This window comes from Pleurodeles waltl, chromosome 3_1 (genome assembly GCF_031143425.1).
Source record: "Pleurodeles waltl isolate 20211129_DDA chromosome 3_1, aPleWal1.hap1.20221129, whole genome shotgun sequence".
NCBI lineage: Eukaryota > Metazoa > Chordata > Amphibia > Caudata > Salamandridae > Pleurodeles > Pleurodeles waltl.
The window spans coordinates 1,615,025,419-1,615,042,850 of NC_090440.1; positions in this window are offsets into that span (position 1 = coordinate 1,615,025,419).

Genomic DNA, 17,432 nt, shown 5'->3' on the forward strand with positions numbered 1-17,432 from the left:
TTGTGGCTGCTGTGATGCCCTCAAGTGCCCAACCAACTCCGGATAGGCCACCACCAGAATACGGAACATCGGGGGGGTCATGGTGCGAAGGTCACCCCTCCCAAGTTGGGAGGCCATCCCCAGCTGGGCTTCTGCCATCTTCTTGCTCCAGCGGCACAGGTCCTTCCATATTTTACGGCAGTGGGTGCTCCGTCTGTGGTAGACCCCCCAGGGTCCGGACGTCCTTGGCGATGGCACGCCAAATACCCTTCTTCTGGTGGGCGCTGACCTAGAGGAATGGTACAGGGGGGAAAGGAAATTACTTACCTGTCCGGACGGTCATACTCATCCCCCCAGTTCCCACCCTTGCCCTGACGCACCTACACTCCCCATCCGCACATGCAGGCCTCAGCCCCCGATGTATCTTCCATCCACACCACTAAAAATAGGCATTGCCCATGCAGCATGCTCACAGTGTACTCTCCTGTTTGTCTGGAGGACCGTACAGTTGAGTGTACTGGGGGAGGACCCCATCCACTAGTTTCTCCAACTCCTCCGAAGTGAAGGCAGGGGCCCTTTCCCCAGACACATGAGCCATCGTCGCTTCCAGACTGAGGTCACAGCAGCACTTGCAGTGTAGGTCCTCTCCTGTTGAAGGTCAGGTATCAAGTGAGTGAACAGACAGAAAATGGCGGTCACGTCACTGGCTCCTGGCAGCCATAGGGCCCAATGTTAACCAATGCAGATTTGTGCCGCGGTCTTCGAACCCCCACCGCGACGGTGTACAACGCCAGTGGAGTTACCTCATATCCTCTTATCCCACCTTACAGGTCAGGCAGCTGCCATTTCAGGAGGCCACATGGGATGGATGTTAACTGCGTCACACCGATCTAGGCCGGGAATATAGACAGATATCGGCACATTCCGGATTAATAACGTTTCTGAAAATAAGACATTGGGATACCTCAGTGTTGGATGACTCTGCTTGCTGTTCTCCTCCATATGGCACGTCCGCTGCGGCAGGTGATGAGATGGCGGCATCCTCTGGTGTACAGACCCCTGGTGGACCTGTCGACTATGGAAGAGAGACACACCCTAGTCACGTACAAACTTGATCGTGCAACAATCCAGGAACTGTGTGCCCAGTTGGAGCCGGACCTGATGTCAGCTATCCGCCATCCCACAGGAATCCCCCCTCTAGTGCAGGTCCTGTATGGATTCCATTTCCTGGCCAGTGGGTCTTTTCAAACAACAGTGGCCATGGCATCAGGGATGTCCCAGCCAATGTTCTCTAACGTGTTATCCAGAGTGTTGTCTGCCCTGCTGAAACATATGCGCAGCTACATTGTTTTCCCTCAGGTGGAGGATTTGCCCACAGTGAAAGGTGACTTCTATGCCCTGGGACATATCCCCAACATCATTGGTGCCATTGATGGTACACATGTGGCATTTGTACCCCCCACGCAGAAATGAACATGTGTGCAGAAAACGGAAGAGCTACCATTCTATGAATGTGCAGATGGTGTGTTTGGCAGACCAGTACATCTCCCATGTGAATGCCAAGTAGCCTGGCTCTGTGCATGATGCTTACATTTTTAGGAATAGCAGCATCCCTTATGTGATGGGCCAGCTCCAGAGGCACCGTGTGTGGCTAATAGGTGAGGCCAAGGTCCCAATACAGTTGACATAGGTGTCTGGGTATGGGGCTGTCCCTAAGGGTTAGTGTGTGTCTAACAGTTGTCCCTCGACATTTGCAGGTGACTCTGGTTACCCCAACTTGTCATGGCTACTGACCCCAGTGAGGAATCCCAGGACAAGGGCAGAGGAACGCTACAATGAGGCACATGGGCGAACTAGGAGGGTGATCAAACACACCTTTGGCCTCCTGAAGGCCAGATTCCGGTTCCTCCATCTGACAGGTGGTTCCCTATACTACTCACCGAAGAAGGTGTGCCAGATAATCGTGGCCTGAGGTATGCTGCAAAACCTGGCTTTGCGATGCCAGGTGCCTTTTCTGCAGGAGGATGGGCCTGATGGTGGTCTTGTGGCAGCTGTGGAGCCTGTGGGCAGTGAAGAAGAGGAGGCAGAAGAAGAGGATATTGACAACCGAAACAACATCATCAGGCAATACTTGCAGTGAGACACAGGTAAGAAAATGCCACTGCTTCCCACATCTCGCTCTATTGATGGAACTGGCATAAGTGTGTCATTTTCATTCAGTGTATGGACCCTGACTTGTCACTTTGACTTTCCATTTCACAGATGTGGGTCCCACTTTGTGCCATCTGCTATGTTTACTGCTGGCCTACAGCTGTGTTACATTGGTATGTGAACAAGTAAATTGACATTGCCATATTCCATAATTATTGCAATTACACATATGTGAACGCACAGACTGACTCCAGATTATTTTGTGATTGAAGTGTATTTATTCCTGTGCTAATAAGTGGAGGGAGTTGTAAAATGGGCTGGGGTGATGGTGGAGGAATGTCCATGGCAGAGTCCAGTCTATTTGTTTCACAGGTGCATTGTCCAAAGGGGCATAGGAAGTGGAGCAATGGCAGTTTAAGGATGGACAGAGTGACATAGTGGCACAGAAGGGTGACATTCAGGGGGGTCTCATTTCCTGGTGGGGGTCTTGGCAATGTTCTCTGTCCTGTTCCTGAATCTCAGGGACCGTTTGTGGGGTGGTTCTCCATCTGCAGGGGGGGGGGTGCTGGTGTCCTGTTATTCCTGTGGCGGTGTCTCCTGTCCACTAGCTCCGGTGGAGGTGGATGGCTGTTCATCGTCCAGGCTAGTGTCAGGGGCCCCTTGTACCACTGTGTCCCTCCTAGTGTTGACAAGGTCTGTTAGCACCCCTGCAAAGGTGGCCAGGGTGTTGTTAATGAACTTCAAGTCCTCCCTGATCCCAAGGTAGTGTTCCTCCTGCAGCTGCTGGATCTCCTGAAACTTGGCCAGTACTGTTGCCATTGTCTCCTGGGAATGATGGTAAGCTCCCATGATGTTTGAGTGTGCCTCGTGGAGAGTGGGTTCCCTGGGCCTGTCCTTCCCCTGTCGCACAGCAGTCCTCCCAGTTTCACTGTTATCCTGTGCCTCTGTCCCCTGAACCGTGTGCCCACTGCCCCCAGGTCCCTGATTTTTCTGGGTTGGTGGGTTTGCCTGGGTTCCCTGTAGTGGTGGACACACTGCTGATTGATGTGTCCTGGGGACAGAGGGATGGGCCCGCTGGGTGGGTGCTGTGCTGGTGTTTCCTGAGGGGGGAGGCTCTATGGTGGCTTGTGACAGTGTCGGGGGAACCGACTGCCCCAAGGTCCCAGATGGGCCGGGCTGGTCATCTTGATCTAGTTGTGGAGAGCTGCTGTCATCACTGTGGGCCTCTTCTGTGGGGGGACTGGATATGTCTATCACCTCCTGTCCGGTGACATTGGGTAGGGGTCCTGTTGGGGTGTAGAAGCATAATTATTGTATCTGTGTGTGCCATCATGTGCAATGAGTGGTTGACCCTCTACTCCAGTGCTTGCATTATTGGCTTGGTCCTTGTGTGATTGGTGATTTTGGGGCATGAGTGAGTCTCTGTAGTGGACATGCTTGGGTGATGGGTGTCCATGCATTGGTGTTACATGCAGGGATTGGTTTTGGGATGTGTGGGGTGTGTTAGAGGGGTATCTGTGGGTTGTTGGGGTGATGGGTGTGAGGGTAAGGGTGGGAGTATGTGATGGCATGCAGGTTGGGTGAGGGACATAAGGTAGTAAAGATTTGCCTTACCAGAGTCCAGTCCTCCTGCTACTCCTGCAGGGCCCTAAGGATGTATTATAGCCAAGACATGCGCCTCCCATGTTGTTAGTTGTGGGGGAGGAGGTGGGGGTCCACCGCCAGTCCTCTGTACAGCAATCTGGTGCCTTGAGACCACGGAATGCACCTTCCCCCATAGGTCGTTCCACCTCTTCCTGATGTCATCCAGAGGCTTGCAAGATCGCACAGTTTTATATTGTGTTGTAATGTGTTGCACATGGTTCTTTTTCACCTTGTAAGTTATTATTAAATACCTGCATGGACTTCCAGGGGGCTGTACTTCCTGTCTGGCTCTTGTGATCCACTTGCGAGATTGTACATTTGCAATTAAGTTCATACCAGTGTATTTTTGTCATTCTGAAGAAAGTAAGACATGAGCAGTGTTGTCTAAAGTCCCCCAACAATTGATTTATTGTTGTATTTGAGATATTAAGAAAGTTCTGTGTTTTTTATGACCTCAAGGGCCTGTTCCGAGACACCCCCGGATTTCTGGGAAAGGAAAGACATCCCAATTAAGGATTGTGATGAGGTCTGGTGGGAAGAAAGTGCCTGCTAAATATGTAATTTGTAAAAAAGAGTTCAGCAGGGGCATCTGGAGCAAGCAACATTCCATGAGTACCACTTGGATGTGGTAACATTTGAGACCTATGCCTTTCTCGGGCTAAGTTAGCCTGAGCTGCAGAGCTTGATAACTCTTCAGCGACATCCACATCTTTTCAACCGGGCAAGCAAATAACAACCTGGCAAAGCTGAACAAAGTATTTTTTTGTTCCTTATGCAAGGAGATCATTTTTTGTCTGAGAGTAGCAAGAGTGTACAAGACAGGCTTGGCCAGGATTGAAAATGTCTACATAGGCAGTATTTGTTAAATATTTTTACCTACATTTTTCTCCACTTTGTTTTAAATGAGATGTTGTTTTTTTACTCCCATATCTTGTTTTCGTATTGTCCCTCAAAAAAAGAATAAAAAAAAAGTTAAAAGTGTTAAAACATATTACAAAAAATACAGTTACTTGAAAAGGCTCTTTTCAGAGCTACCCTATACTTTCATTATCTATATTGTTTACATTATATACTCCCTTTCTTTTACCTTTTTTGATGACTCTTATGAGACACTCGTGAGAGCGATGATGCTTTCATACATAGCCTGAGCGATTCTTGGGAGCCTCTCGTGAGAGTCAGGTGCATAGTCCTCTGTGTTCACTGTGAGGAGGCAGTGTGTGTGCTTACAAGCATCTTGCAAGACCATTCTTATAATGGAATTAGCATTTTCACTGAATATATCCTTTTCTAGTTTGTATAATTTATATGCACCAGATGTTTGCTATCTTTTTTTTATAATATGAACCATAAAGACTCTCAGAAGATCGTAATGTTTTTTTAAGTTACAGAATGTACACGCTCCTTCATTAAAGTACTTACAACTTTTACTTTATTCTCCTAGGGTTCTAGGAAAAAGTGACCACTCCAGTCCCCTCGGTCTAAGTATGACAGAAGTATTTAGTAGGGAGAGAGGGGAGACTGGAGTCTTCAAAAACACCTCACCAAAAAATAACCACTCTACATAATAGATTATAATAGGGACTGGCCATTTCACTAAGACCTCTCCCCAGGACAATAAGGATGCACAACACAGTGTGGGGGAAGGACTGCGCTCAAGACCGGGAACCCTATCTTGGAGGAAGAGTGTGTGTACTAGGGTGTAGGAAGAATTTGACCTCTACACTGAGACCTCTATCAGGTAACAGTTGTGCTTAGTAGGGTGTGGGGAGGTACTGGACTCTCCTCTGAGAACTGCCTCTGGGATGACCGGTACGTGTAGCAGGTTGTGGGGAGGGACTATCTGCTATTATTAAATCTCTCTCTTGGATGATGAGCATGCATCATCCAAAAATGGGTGTTGTTAGGGTCTGACCTCTCTGCTGAATGACAGATGCACAACTATGGTGCAGAGATATATTAAGCTCTATACAGATAAGGTTCTCTTATATGAGAAGCATACAGACTAAGGTATACATAGTGTGCTGAGTCAGCTCATCCATCTCCCCAGAGTAGCACTTGTGCAAAATATGCTGTGGATAGAGACTGCTCCCTCTGCTCATACGCCTTCTTATGATAATGAATTTCATTGGTAGGGTACCTGTCCAGTTGACAACGGTGTCTTGGAAACCAGTGTTCATAGTTGAATATGAGTACACACTTGCCTCTCTCTCAGACACCTCCTTAAGCAGACAGGCATGTGTAGTAAGGTGTACACAGAGACAGACTTTTGTGCTGAAACCTACCTCCAGAGTGACAAGTATATATACTAAGATGTGCAAAGAAAAATGCCATCTCCATCAGCTGACAGCAGTGCATGGTAAACTATGAGAATGCATTTTTGCTGTATCAAAAGCTCTAGCTTGTATAAAAGTCTTTATGCTACAGCAGAAAGAAGCACTGACCTCTCTATAGTATCTTATATATACATAGGCATCAAGCAACACAGTTGCAGTTCTTGAAGATAAGTCAACATTGCAAGAATGTAATAATATTAACATGTTTAAAAGCTATTAAGGAAATAAAGTAGTAGTACCTTTAAACTTTTTATTACAAAATACAATTTAACAACATTGCAAACACCAACTACATTGACAAACTACAACAATACCAACTGTAAAACAAAATAACAAACTTAACTAATCTATAAAAAGAAATCCTTACCCAGGTACCAACACCTCCTCTCCTTTTGCATCATTTGCCTACTGGATTTTGATGTACGGAGATCTTCTTTTCCTGTGTTTCAACAACCATAGGCTGCCAAACAATATCTGCTATAATAGCCTTTTTTTGGGAGACTAGGTGGCAGAGTCACTTAAAATAAAATAACATTTTCAAAAAGGAATTCAGCCGGGAAATTAAAAACAACCAGTGTGTCACACCATTACCGAAGTCTACATGTGCTCAAGCATATAACAACCCTTCTTTTATAATTAAGGCCCTTTTTACTGTTTGAGTAAGCAGATCAAAGTGTCTTTAAAAAAGTAGGGCTACATAGAACAAACTTCTTCAATGGTACAAATGTCGCCGTAGGCAGTAACACAGCAGTTGTGTTGTGTTTTTTTTCCTGGCTTTCCCCACGATTACTGTTCCCTCTTTCTTCCAAAGTGAACAATTTTTGTTTTTCTCCTTCATGTATTTTGTGACATTATTCTTCTGTTTTTAAAAACTTCTGTTTTCCACCTAAAAAAGACAAGAAAAATAAAAAATGCAAAGTTACATACTGCTCAATAATTGATAACAGTGATCTATGACTATATACTCTAAGGTTTTTTATATTTTTTACCCACAATCACATAGCTATATCTACTGTACCACTATCTTCATATTACTTTCTCTTGAAGAATTTACCATCGTCAACCAGTGTGTCTTATCACAAATAATGTAGAACATGCCTTCCTCTTTACACACCTCTCTTGACAGTGAGCACAGTTTTTTTTTTCAAAAACTCTACTCAAACATCTCATAGGGGTAAAATATGTACACAGTAAGGTTTATAAGAACCATAGACCTTGTAATAAATTGCAGATGCTTTGTTTTGTAACTTCAGAAACACGTCCCCTTTTACTTCCAGCTACATACAGATTGAACATTAAATTTTTAACACATCAAATACTTGGTGATATTTCTCCACATTTTAAAGTTTACCACTCAAAACCTCTATTAATAAACATGCACCTCTACAAACAGCTTTTGACTCACTAAACCTTGTATAGAATCAATTTACCAGCAGTAGTGCACCTACTGACACTTCTCAACAAAGTTCATAAAGTATATTTTTAATTACCTGAACTTAAAGCAGTTTCTAATACACAGTTGAAGTCACCAGTCTGTCTCAGATCTGAAGTCAGTCACTTCTGATGAGGGCAACTCCAACAGACTTCCTTCTCCTTCAAATCAATAAAAACAAACTGAGCTATCCCTAGTTCTGCCCCCAAACAGCATTTCTTCAACTATGCAAAAAGAATGGTAACTATTGGTTGAACTGTGGTCCTTTTATTTACTTACCCCATATGATCTTGCAAGAATGTTGTGGAATTATAAAACAACTCATGGCCGGCCCAACGATTTTCCATGTTGTTCTTGCGAGGGGCTCGCAGAATTGTGAAATACCCTGTGAGAGGCTAAGTAATTTTCTCTCTCGTCTCACGAGCATCTCGCAAGATCGCACATGTCCATGCAACAAGCATCACTCCCTGAATCTTGTGAGTTGCTCTCACGAGAGTCTTGTGGAATTGCAACAAAATTATAGGTAAATAGTAGTATGTAGGACAGAGTATCCTCTCCAATGAGACCTTTTAATTTCATGACAGGTGTGTGAAGTAGGGTGTGGGGGCAGACTGGCCGCTCCACACAGACCTCTGTTACAGATGACACATGTACATAGTGGTGTGTGTGGAGGGACTGTCCTCTTCAGTAAGACCAATCTCTTGGATGATGGGTCTACATAGTAGGGTGTGAAGATATGCTGGCCTCTTCCCACACATCTCTGTTTTTCATGAAAGGTATGCGTAGTAGGATGTCTGCATGGACTGTCCCTTCTTTCTGCACCTCTTTCGCAGATAAAAGGAGTGTGCAGTAAGGTGTGTACATGCACTGCCCTCTCCTACCAGACCTCTCTCTCAGATAACGGCTGTATGTATTAGGATGTGTACATGGACTGGCCTCTTCTATCAGACTTCTGTCACAGATGATGGCTGTGCATAGTAGGGTGTGTCCTTTCTGATCTTCTCTCAGATGATGGGTATGTATAATGGGCTGTGAGAAGAAAGACTGGCCTCTCCAGTGGGACCCCTGTCTCAGATGATGGGTGTGGTTAGTAGGGTTTATACAAGGACAAGACTCTTCTGTCTGACCTCTGTCTCAGATGGTGGCTGTGCATAGTAGGGCATGTGTACATGGACTAGCCTCTCCTGCCAGACCTCTCTCTCAGATGACAGGTGCATGTATTAGGCTGCGTACATAGATTGACCTCTTCTGTCACAACTGTCTCAGATGATGGGTGTGTGTAGTAGGGTGATTTAAGAGAGACTGGCCTCTCCACTGAGACCTCTCCGTTGGATGACGGGTGTGCATAGTTTGCTGTTTCCAGGGACTGTCCTCCCTGCTAACACCACTCTCTCTGACAATGAATGCACATAGTAGGGTGTGAGAAGAGACTATACTCTACTCACATCTCTTACAAGGTCGATGGGAATAAATGGTCTACTCTGACAAACATTGTCTTCAGTAATACTTCTTCCTACAGTAGCAAGCACATACTACACTGTATTCATGAGTTCACCAGATCATAACTTTTTTGGGAAAATAGGAATTAACTATCTTCTCACCACAGTCCTTATCTCTTAAAAATACAAATTTCCTCTCAAAAACATTGACCACTTATGGAGTGTATTCAGAACTCATCTACCCCTTTTTTCTGTTCATGATCCTGCAAGAGTCCTGCGAGATCATAAAAATTAGTTACTAACAACATTTTTTTTTTATCACAGTAGTTACCCCTTATAGACCTCCTGTCTACATCTAGGGGGACAGCATGCCTTTCTGCTGCCCCCTTATACATTAAATTTTTTACGACACCTAGATTTTTTCACGATTAACAGTAAGGTCCACCATTTCATTTCTAACATTCCAACAGCCCACCAATCAGAGTGCTCACTCTAGTGAGACCCGTGGGAGCCATCTCACTCCGATGAGAGCCTGAAGGCTCATGGGAAAAACAGGCCTTTCGACCAATCATAGGCCTCTATATTTAAAGTTGCGCTCTAGCATGAGGCTCGTGGGAATCTAGAGAGCCCAACATGCCAAATATACAATTATATGTGACCCTTAATTTCTCAAACACTACTAAACAGATTTACACAAAATCAGGGAAACACAATCTGTGGACCAAGCTCTATCTTTCTGCTGAAATAGGTGTAGCTCTGTTCAGCTGTTTTTGCTATAGCTGTTTCTAAAGAAATTCATGAGAAGTGCATGATGATTTTATGTTTTGGGACTCCACCTTTTTTCTCGGTCCACCCTTGACGGATCACCCTGAAACATTTGAGGAAGGAGCAGAGGTAGGTGAACTTTTGGTTTTAAAGGTTCATGAAGATTCTTAAAACTGGGCAAACCAAAAAACACTGTGCATTGGCAAAAACAGACCTAACTATAACAACCTACTGGTGACCACCAGTAAGTAATATATATACAAGTAAGCACCAAATATGGTTCAATATTGCAATTAAGGGATTCTGATTCCATCATAGACCATAGGGCTGTAAGCTGAGCAGTTTATAGATGTCACCAGAACCATATAGGCCATATAGGACCATATTACACATGTTACCCATTATGTATTTTTTTATATTACATGATTAATTTGGGATAGTTAGTTTAAAAAAACTGTTTTCTTTGAGGTGCAGTAAACAATGAGCACTGATTGGTAATAGAGTGATTAGATTTACTTTTCCTGAATTGAATGATGATAAAATACCATATATTTGTGGATTCCCTGCACTTGCCGCATCATTTAGATAAACCTGCTGCATATTTGGGTCCTCCATGCCACAACATCCTAATAGTTCTGACAATGTTATAGCTCTGTAGATTAGTTTGAGAGCTGTCATTAGCAGAGCATATGCAATATAAAGTAAAGGTATGACCATAGAATATCTATACGAATAAGTAACAACAGCAAAAAGCACAACATAATTATTTAACATTGCATACTCAAACAAGCAAATAATACTCATAGTTGTCTCTTTCATAGTGGTAAGGTTCATTTCAAATTTAAATCTGTAACTTTACTTTGTTATATATATTATGGAGGAGGAAGTGTCACAGGCCATAGATGTTTTCAAAGCATAGAAGGCCTTAGGGGAGAATAGATACCTTGCTGACTTCTACAAGATGATTAAGCTCCTAGTTGCTTCCCTTCTATTTCAGGTGTTCCAGGAGACTATGGCTATGGACACCGTACCAGTAGACTTTACCAGAGCTAGGTTAGTTCTTATCCCTAAACCAGACAGAGATCTGCTAGAATGTGCTAATTACAGAACTATTTCTTCAATTAACATGGAAGCGAAAATATTAGCAGGTTGCCTGAAAAAATGTAATACCAACTTAATCCAACCCAATCAAGTGGGGTTTGTTCCAGGGAGAATCTCGACCAACCACATAAGGCTCCTTTCACATATTATTTGAGAAATGAGGGATGAGGGATGAGTCTCCTTTCATTAGACGCGGAGAAAGTGTTTCATAGAGTGGAATGGGAGTACCTTCACCATGCCATGGCATGCATGGAAATTTGACAGGAATTTCTGACCTGGGTACAAAGTCTGTACACGTCCCAAGACATGGGGATTACATAGGGGGTGTTATCCCACTTTCTGATGTCTCCGCTACTGTTCCTCTTCGCCCTGGAAACATTGGCAGTGGCTATTAGCAGGATCAAGAAATTACAGGCATAAGAATGATAGTAGGTGAATCAAAATCTTATCTTCATGCAGATGATATCCTCCTGATGTTAGCTAAACCCGGACAGTCCGTGGATATGTTTGTGGTGTTGATAGACTAATTCTCAAAATTCTCAGGTTATCACATCAACTGGGCTAAATGTGAGGCCCTTCCCCTCACAAGTGCTACCACACCGGCATCCTATGGGGACTTAGGGGCCAGATGTAAAAAGGTTTTTGCGACTCGCAAACGGTGAAAAACGCCGTTTGCAAGGCGCAAAAGCCTCTCCGATATGCAGAAATGCATTTTGCGAGTCGGATTCGACTCGCAAAATGCATTTCTGACTCACAAATAGGAAGGGGTGTTCCCTTCCTATTTGCGACTCGCAATGCTATGCAATTTCATTTGCGACCGCGAAAGCGGTCGCAAATGAAATCGAGGTTACCATCCACTTGAAGTGGATGGTAACCCAGTCGCAAACAGGAAGGGGTCCCCATGGGACCCCTTCCCCTACGTGAATGGAAACAAAAATAATTTTTCAGAGCAGGTAGTGGTCCTATGGACCACTGCCTGCTCTGAAAAATACAGAAACAAAAGGTTTCGTTTTTTTTTCCAAGTGCAGCTCGTTTTCCTTCAAGGAAAACGGGCTGCAGATAGAAAAAAAAAAAACTGCTTTATTAAAAAGCAGTCACAAACATGGTAGTCTGCTGTCTCCAGCAGGCCACCATCCCCGTGAGTGCCCATACTCGCAATTGGGTCACAAACTGCGACCCACCTCATTAATATTAATGAGGTGGGTCTTTGCGACCCCATTGCGAGTTGCAGAAGGCGTCTGAGACACCTTTCTGCATAGCAAATTGCGACTTGCAATTTGTTTTTTTGCTACATCTGGCCCTTACACTTTAAATGCAAACACTGACACCTTAAATATCTGGCAGTCCTGGACAATAAAGGCCTCAAAAATATGGTTCCAGGCAATTATAAGCCCTAATTGATAAGATGGTGGGAGACTTTCTCATGTGGAAACAGTTGAACCTATCCCTTTGGGGCAATACACAGCTAGTGAAGATGGCTATAGCATCCAGACTTAATTATGTTTTTGAGATTCTGGCAACCTTTAGACTTTCCTGCCCAAAATAGACAAGAATATATGCACGTTTGTAATGGGGGGAAGGACTGCATCTCCACAGCTCCAAACTACATGCAGCCGCTAAAGCAGGAGGCTGACGACTGCCGAATCTTGAATGTGATTGGCTTGCTCAAAAAATGTAGCTCATTCAGTTTATGTGATAAAAACATTCAGCAAAACACTTTCCTGGCTGTCCTTGGTACAATATCTGTCAGGGCAGATGGTGATCTGGCAATATACAATACAGGACCGTGGAAGGGATCGAAGACAAGGAATCCAGTTATACAATCCTCACAGATGGTGTGGAAAAGGGCACACGTGTTGGTGAGGGGCTCGGCCACCTTCAATGCAGGTGCACCATTATGGCATAATGCGGCAATTGAAGTGGGACAATTGAAGATTTACGGGTCAGCTTGGAGGAAAAGTAACAACAGGTGCCTGGCTGATATGTTCAAGGAAAGGGAGATCAATTCATTTCAGGATTTTCACGAAGAGATTGGCCTACTGTCTACACAGATTTGGAGATATACCTAACTGAAAAGTTTTCTGCAAGCAGTGTTCGGAAGGGTGCCCTGTGAACTGCCAACTTCTCCTATACATATGTTATGTTGTGTAGGTTTATATAGCGCATGGCTACCCGAAGGACTCCCAACGCTACGAGCATGGACACTTGTAGTCAGTAACTAGAAAAGAGGGGATTATGCTTTGAGCAGCCAGGTTTTCAGGGCCTTCTGGCAGGTCAATTTGTGGCTGTTCATACGTAGACTCAGTGGTAAGGAATACCACAACTTTGCCCCCTGATCGGCCAGGGATCTTCCACCCCATCTTGCCTTCTTCTCTCTAGGAGTCACCGCTAAAAATGCTGTGGAGGACCTAAGCGACCTGCTCGGTAAGTAGAAGGAGGCCAGCATCCTCAATAATGCCGGACCTCTATTGTGTAGAGCTCTATGAATATGACACAGCGCCTTGAATTCTATCCGTTTGGCCAACGGAAGCCAGTGGAGAGTGGAAATTCCTGCTTTTACTGATTCACGTCTAGGTATATTTAGAAGCAGGCGAGCTGACGCATTCTGAATTGCCTGCAACTTTTTGATCACATATCCAGGTGCTCCAATATACAGAGCATTTCCATAGTCCAGATGTAAACCAATCAAGGCCTGCATAATGATCCTTTTGGCTGTTAAAGGTAGGATTGTAAAAACCTTCCTTAAAAGCCTAAGGAGGCCAAAAGAGGTAGGTAAATTGGGGGTCCACAGAAATGAAAAGGTTGGGAACCACTGATGTAAGGTATTTGGTCACAGCTTCTTCTGATATTGGAAGAAAATCCTAAAGAATAACGGGACCCAGAGACTTTGGTTCCACCACCTCCTGGGCCTGGACCGTGGCTATAGGGAGGGTGGAATAGATGTCTTGTACCTTTTGTTGGAAATATATTGCCAGATTGTTGACATGCTCTTGGGAGATCCGAAAAATCTCCTTAGGAGAATTTGATGCCAGCTCAATTTTTGCTGAATAATACACAGTTTGGGCAATGTTGATTTCATTATGATGGGACTGGATGGCTTTCCTATACCCTAGTTTTAGTGTGTCATCATAGGATTTTCGCCATCTCCTTTCCAATTTTCTACGTTCTCTTTTGAGATGAAGGAGGTGCGGGGAAAACCAAGGGGCACTCTGCCTACGATGACCTTTAGTTTTAATGGAGGGGGGCAGCAGAACGTCTAGGCTGTTGGTGATCCAACTATTGAAAGACTCTGACATGTCTCTAATATTCTCATTGGTAGATGGTTTTAACCTCTCCAGGCTAATAATCCAGGCATTGGCTTTAACATTGCCCCAGCGTCTAATAGGTAGAGATAAATTATGAGTATATTTTCTGGGACTGAATATGGCTAATTCAAGGGTTATCAGGAAGTGATCAGACCACGCCAAAAGGCGAGGAGACTTAGGCGTCAGTTCAATAATATTTGAAAAAACTAAATCAATTGTGTGATCCCTATTGTGCGTCGGACCTTTAATCAGTTGAACTAGATTTAAAGCCTCCCTGTCAGATAATAGGAATTTTGTTACAGGATTATCAACCTCCTCTGCATGCATGTTGAAGTCACCCAGCAATGTGAAATTGGGTTTCGAACATACCAGATCAGCAATACTATCTGCGAGGGACTGTAGAAAAGTTTCAGGGGGACCCGGGGGATGATAGACCAGGGCACCTGACAGGGTATATTGGGGATTCAGGTTTATGGAGAAGGACATACTTTCACAACCTGATAACTGCAAAGGGTAAGAATAGACCGTTAGATTGTCCCTATATATAATTGCGATGCCCCAACCTCCAGCAGAGTCCCTGTCAAGCCTATTTATGGAATAGCTGCTGGGTAGAGCCAGGGCAATATCATGGGCTGACCCCTCATGTAACCAGGTCTCTGTTAGAAAAAGGACTGTGGGTGTAAGCTGTTCCAGGAGCAGGTGTATATCTAATGTATGTGCTACCAAGGAGCAACAGTTTGCTAGTAGGAGGAGACATTTATTTCCCTCCTGAACTGCTGAATCATGGTTATTAAGATTAGTTCTAAGAGACCAAGCGCACTCGGTGCAGTGGCCTCTAAGGTTCACCAGGTCCACACTATGAGCACAAGCATTCTGAGGAACTGGCCTCATAGAATGGAGAATGTGAGAGGGATACTTAATCCCTTTCCCTTTAGGAGGGACATAGGGACCTGGACCTAGGCCCGTTCTGGCACAGATGGGCGCAGACGGGCTTGCCTTAAGCGCGCCTTTGGCGTCCCAGCGGCGCACCACTGCGCGCATCCACTGCCCGTAGCCTGCATCCGGTCTAAATATAGGCCAAAAGACCGGAAAAACAAACGACTAGGCTGCCAACCCACCTAAGATATAGATACATACGTACATGGCTGGAAAATTTGGGGGATACCATCTCTGGGCTGTACAGTCTTCTCATTGACTATACAGTTTCTTCTGAGACAGCAAGGGGGTTGCAAGGGTGGTGGGTCTTATAGTCACATTTGACATTGAAGCCTGGGATGAACTGATGAATGGCCATGGTAGGGGATTGAAGGAAGTGAGATTGAATTATAGTCACAGTAAAATTCTTCACAAAAGGCACTGGACTGCTGTCAAACTCCATCGGGGGAAATTAAGTCGAGTAACACTGTCCTGGCCGTGCAGAAGTTAGGGCGGGGACATTGTACATATCATATGGGAATGTGAAAGTGCTGTTACATGTTGGAGGCAGATTTGGGCTACCCCGAGATGGAACTGGTTGAACACCTAACATTTCAGGAGCAGATGGCACTTCGGCATGGTTTGTCTGAGTTGCTTGCCTTGACTTCTCATTCGAAAAGACTATGACTTTGGCTGTGGTGAAAGTAGGAATATTATGATTCTGGAAGACCCTGAAGGCACCCTCCCATACAGAGTGGTTAATAGATATGTATGATAGTGCGAGTTTTGAAAAAAAATATTCATGCTTGATAATAATCTACAAATATTGGAGGAGGTTTGGGGAACCCTTCTGTTTTGTTGACATAGGAGGGTAGAGGTCATAGGGTAAATTGGAGTGATAAACATACGGAAGACTGCAACTTTTCCCAGTTTTACCTGGGTGGATAGAGGTTAGGTGAGATACTGGGCTTGAGGGACTTGTATAGAGATATACTCATTGTTGCGTACTGGACAGGTGATACATGTACGATGTATGTTGAGAAAAGAATCTCTGGATGTAACTTTGTACCATTGTTACTTGAAATTCAATAAACAGTTGTTATAAAAATAAATACATTTGTAGCATTGTGTGTGACTTTTAAGGACAAGGCCATGCGCATTGCATTTGGTGTGCGAGTTATGGTTCGCTTGTCTGTTCTGTTAGTTATGAATTGTCGTCCTACCAATAGCTTGCAAATTTGAGTATTGTTTATCAATAATTTTTTTTGTGAGTCTTGTGAGTCTGATAATATTATATTATCACAATGTTTAAACCTAAACGTACAAAGTAAGTGAAGGTGGAGTGGGACAACTTTACAATCATTTGGGGACCTTAAGAAGTAAGGCTTTTTGCCACATTAACACTACTTTCAATTGATCTGTTTTACATGTTTTCTTTCATTTTTATTTTTTCTTCGTTTTAAAGATCGTTCTGATTTAAAAGTGGTAATTGCTCAATTTTTCAAAACAGATTTAACAACAACATGCATAAGTGTTTGTCTAGAAACTCTCTATAGAACATAAGGCCTGCATTAGGAAACTTTTTTGCATCATAAGTCTTGTAATTTACAGGCTTTACAACATCAAAACTGTTGCAGTGTACTAAAGGCACTTTGCAAAGTTCCATCCTAAATTATAAATAGATACGTGTCCTCGAAGAGGAAGGGGCTTGTGGTGGTGGCACCCTCTTACTTGTAACTGCAGCTGACACTGTAAACCATTTATCATTTCCCAACAGACGACATGGAGTGGTCACCAACATGCAAAGTGGAATCTGTCCCTTTGAAACAGTTTCCACCTTGCAAATCATGGCATGGCGCCTCAGGGGAAGCTGACAATGGCGTATTGGCCATTGAATGCCCCCTCACCATTTTTTTTATATTGATGTAAACATTTTCTGAGAGCATCCTCTGTGCTAGGAGCTGCTTTAGAATAATTGCATCCGGTTAATGTGAAAATAGGAATGGAGTTCAACTGTGTTGTATATTGTTGCACGTGACTGTTGCGTGTGAGAATGTAGAATGGTAGAATGTGAGTGAAAGGTTAGAACGCGGTGAAGGGCAGTTGGAGATGGAGCTGGCCGGAGTAGGATTATTTACAAAGCTGGGCAAGGTTGTAGCTGAATTGTTTTGTACATGGAATATTAAAAAATAAGCTTCAAAGAACACATACCTCTGGAGTTTTTGTTGCTACAGATTTGGCGAAGAGCTGAGGTTCAACATGTTCTAACTGCGCAGAATCAGCCCCAAAGTCTTTCCTGCGTCTTTCCTGCGTAGTCAGAGGAATTACATCCGTAAGGTACAGTTGGTGTATTGGCATTTAGAATGCT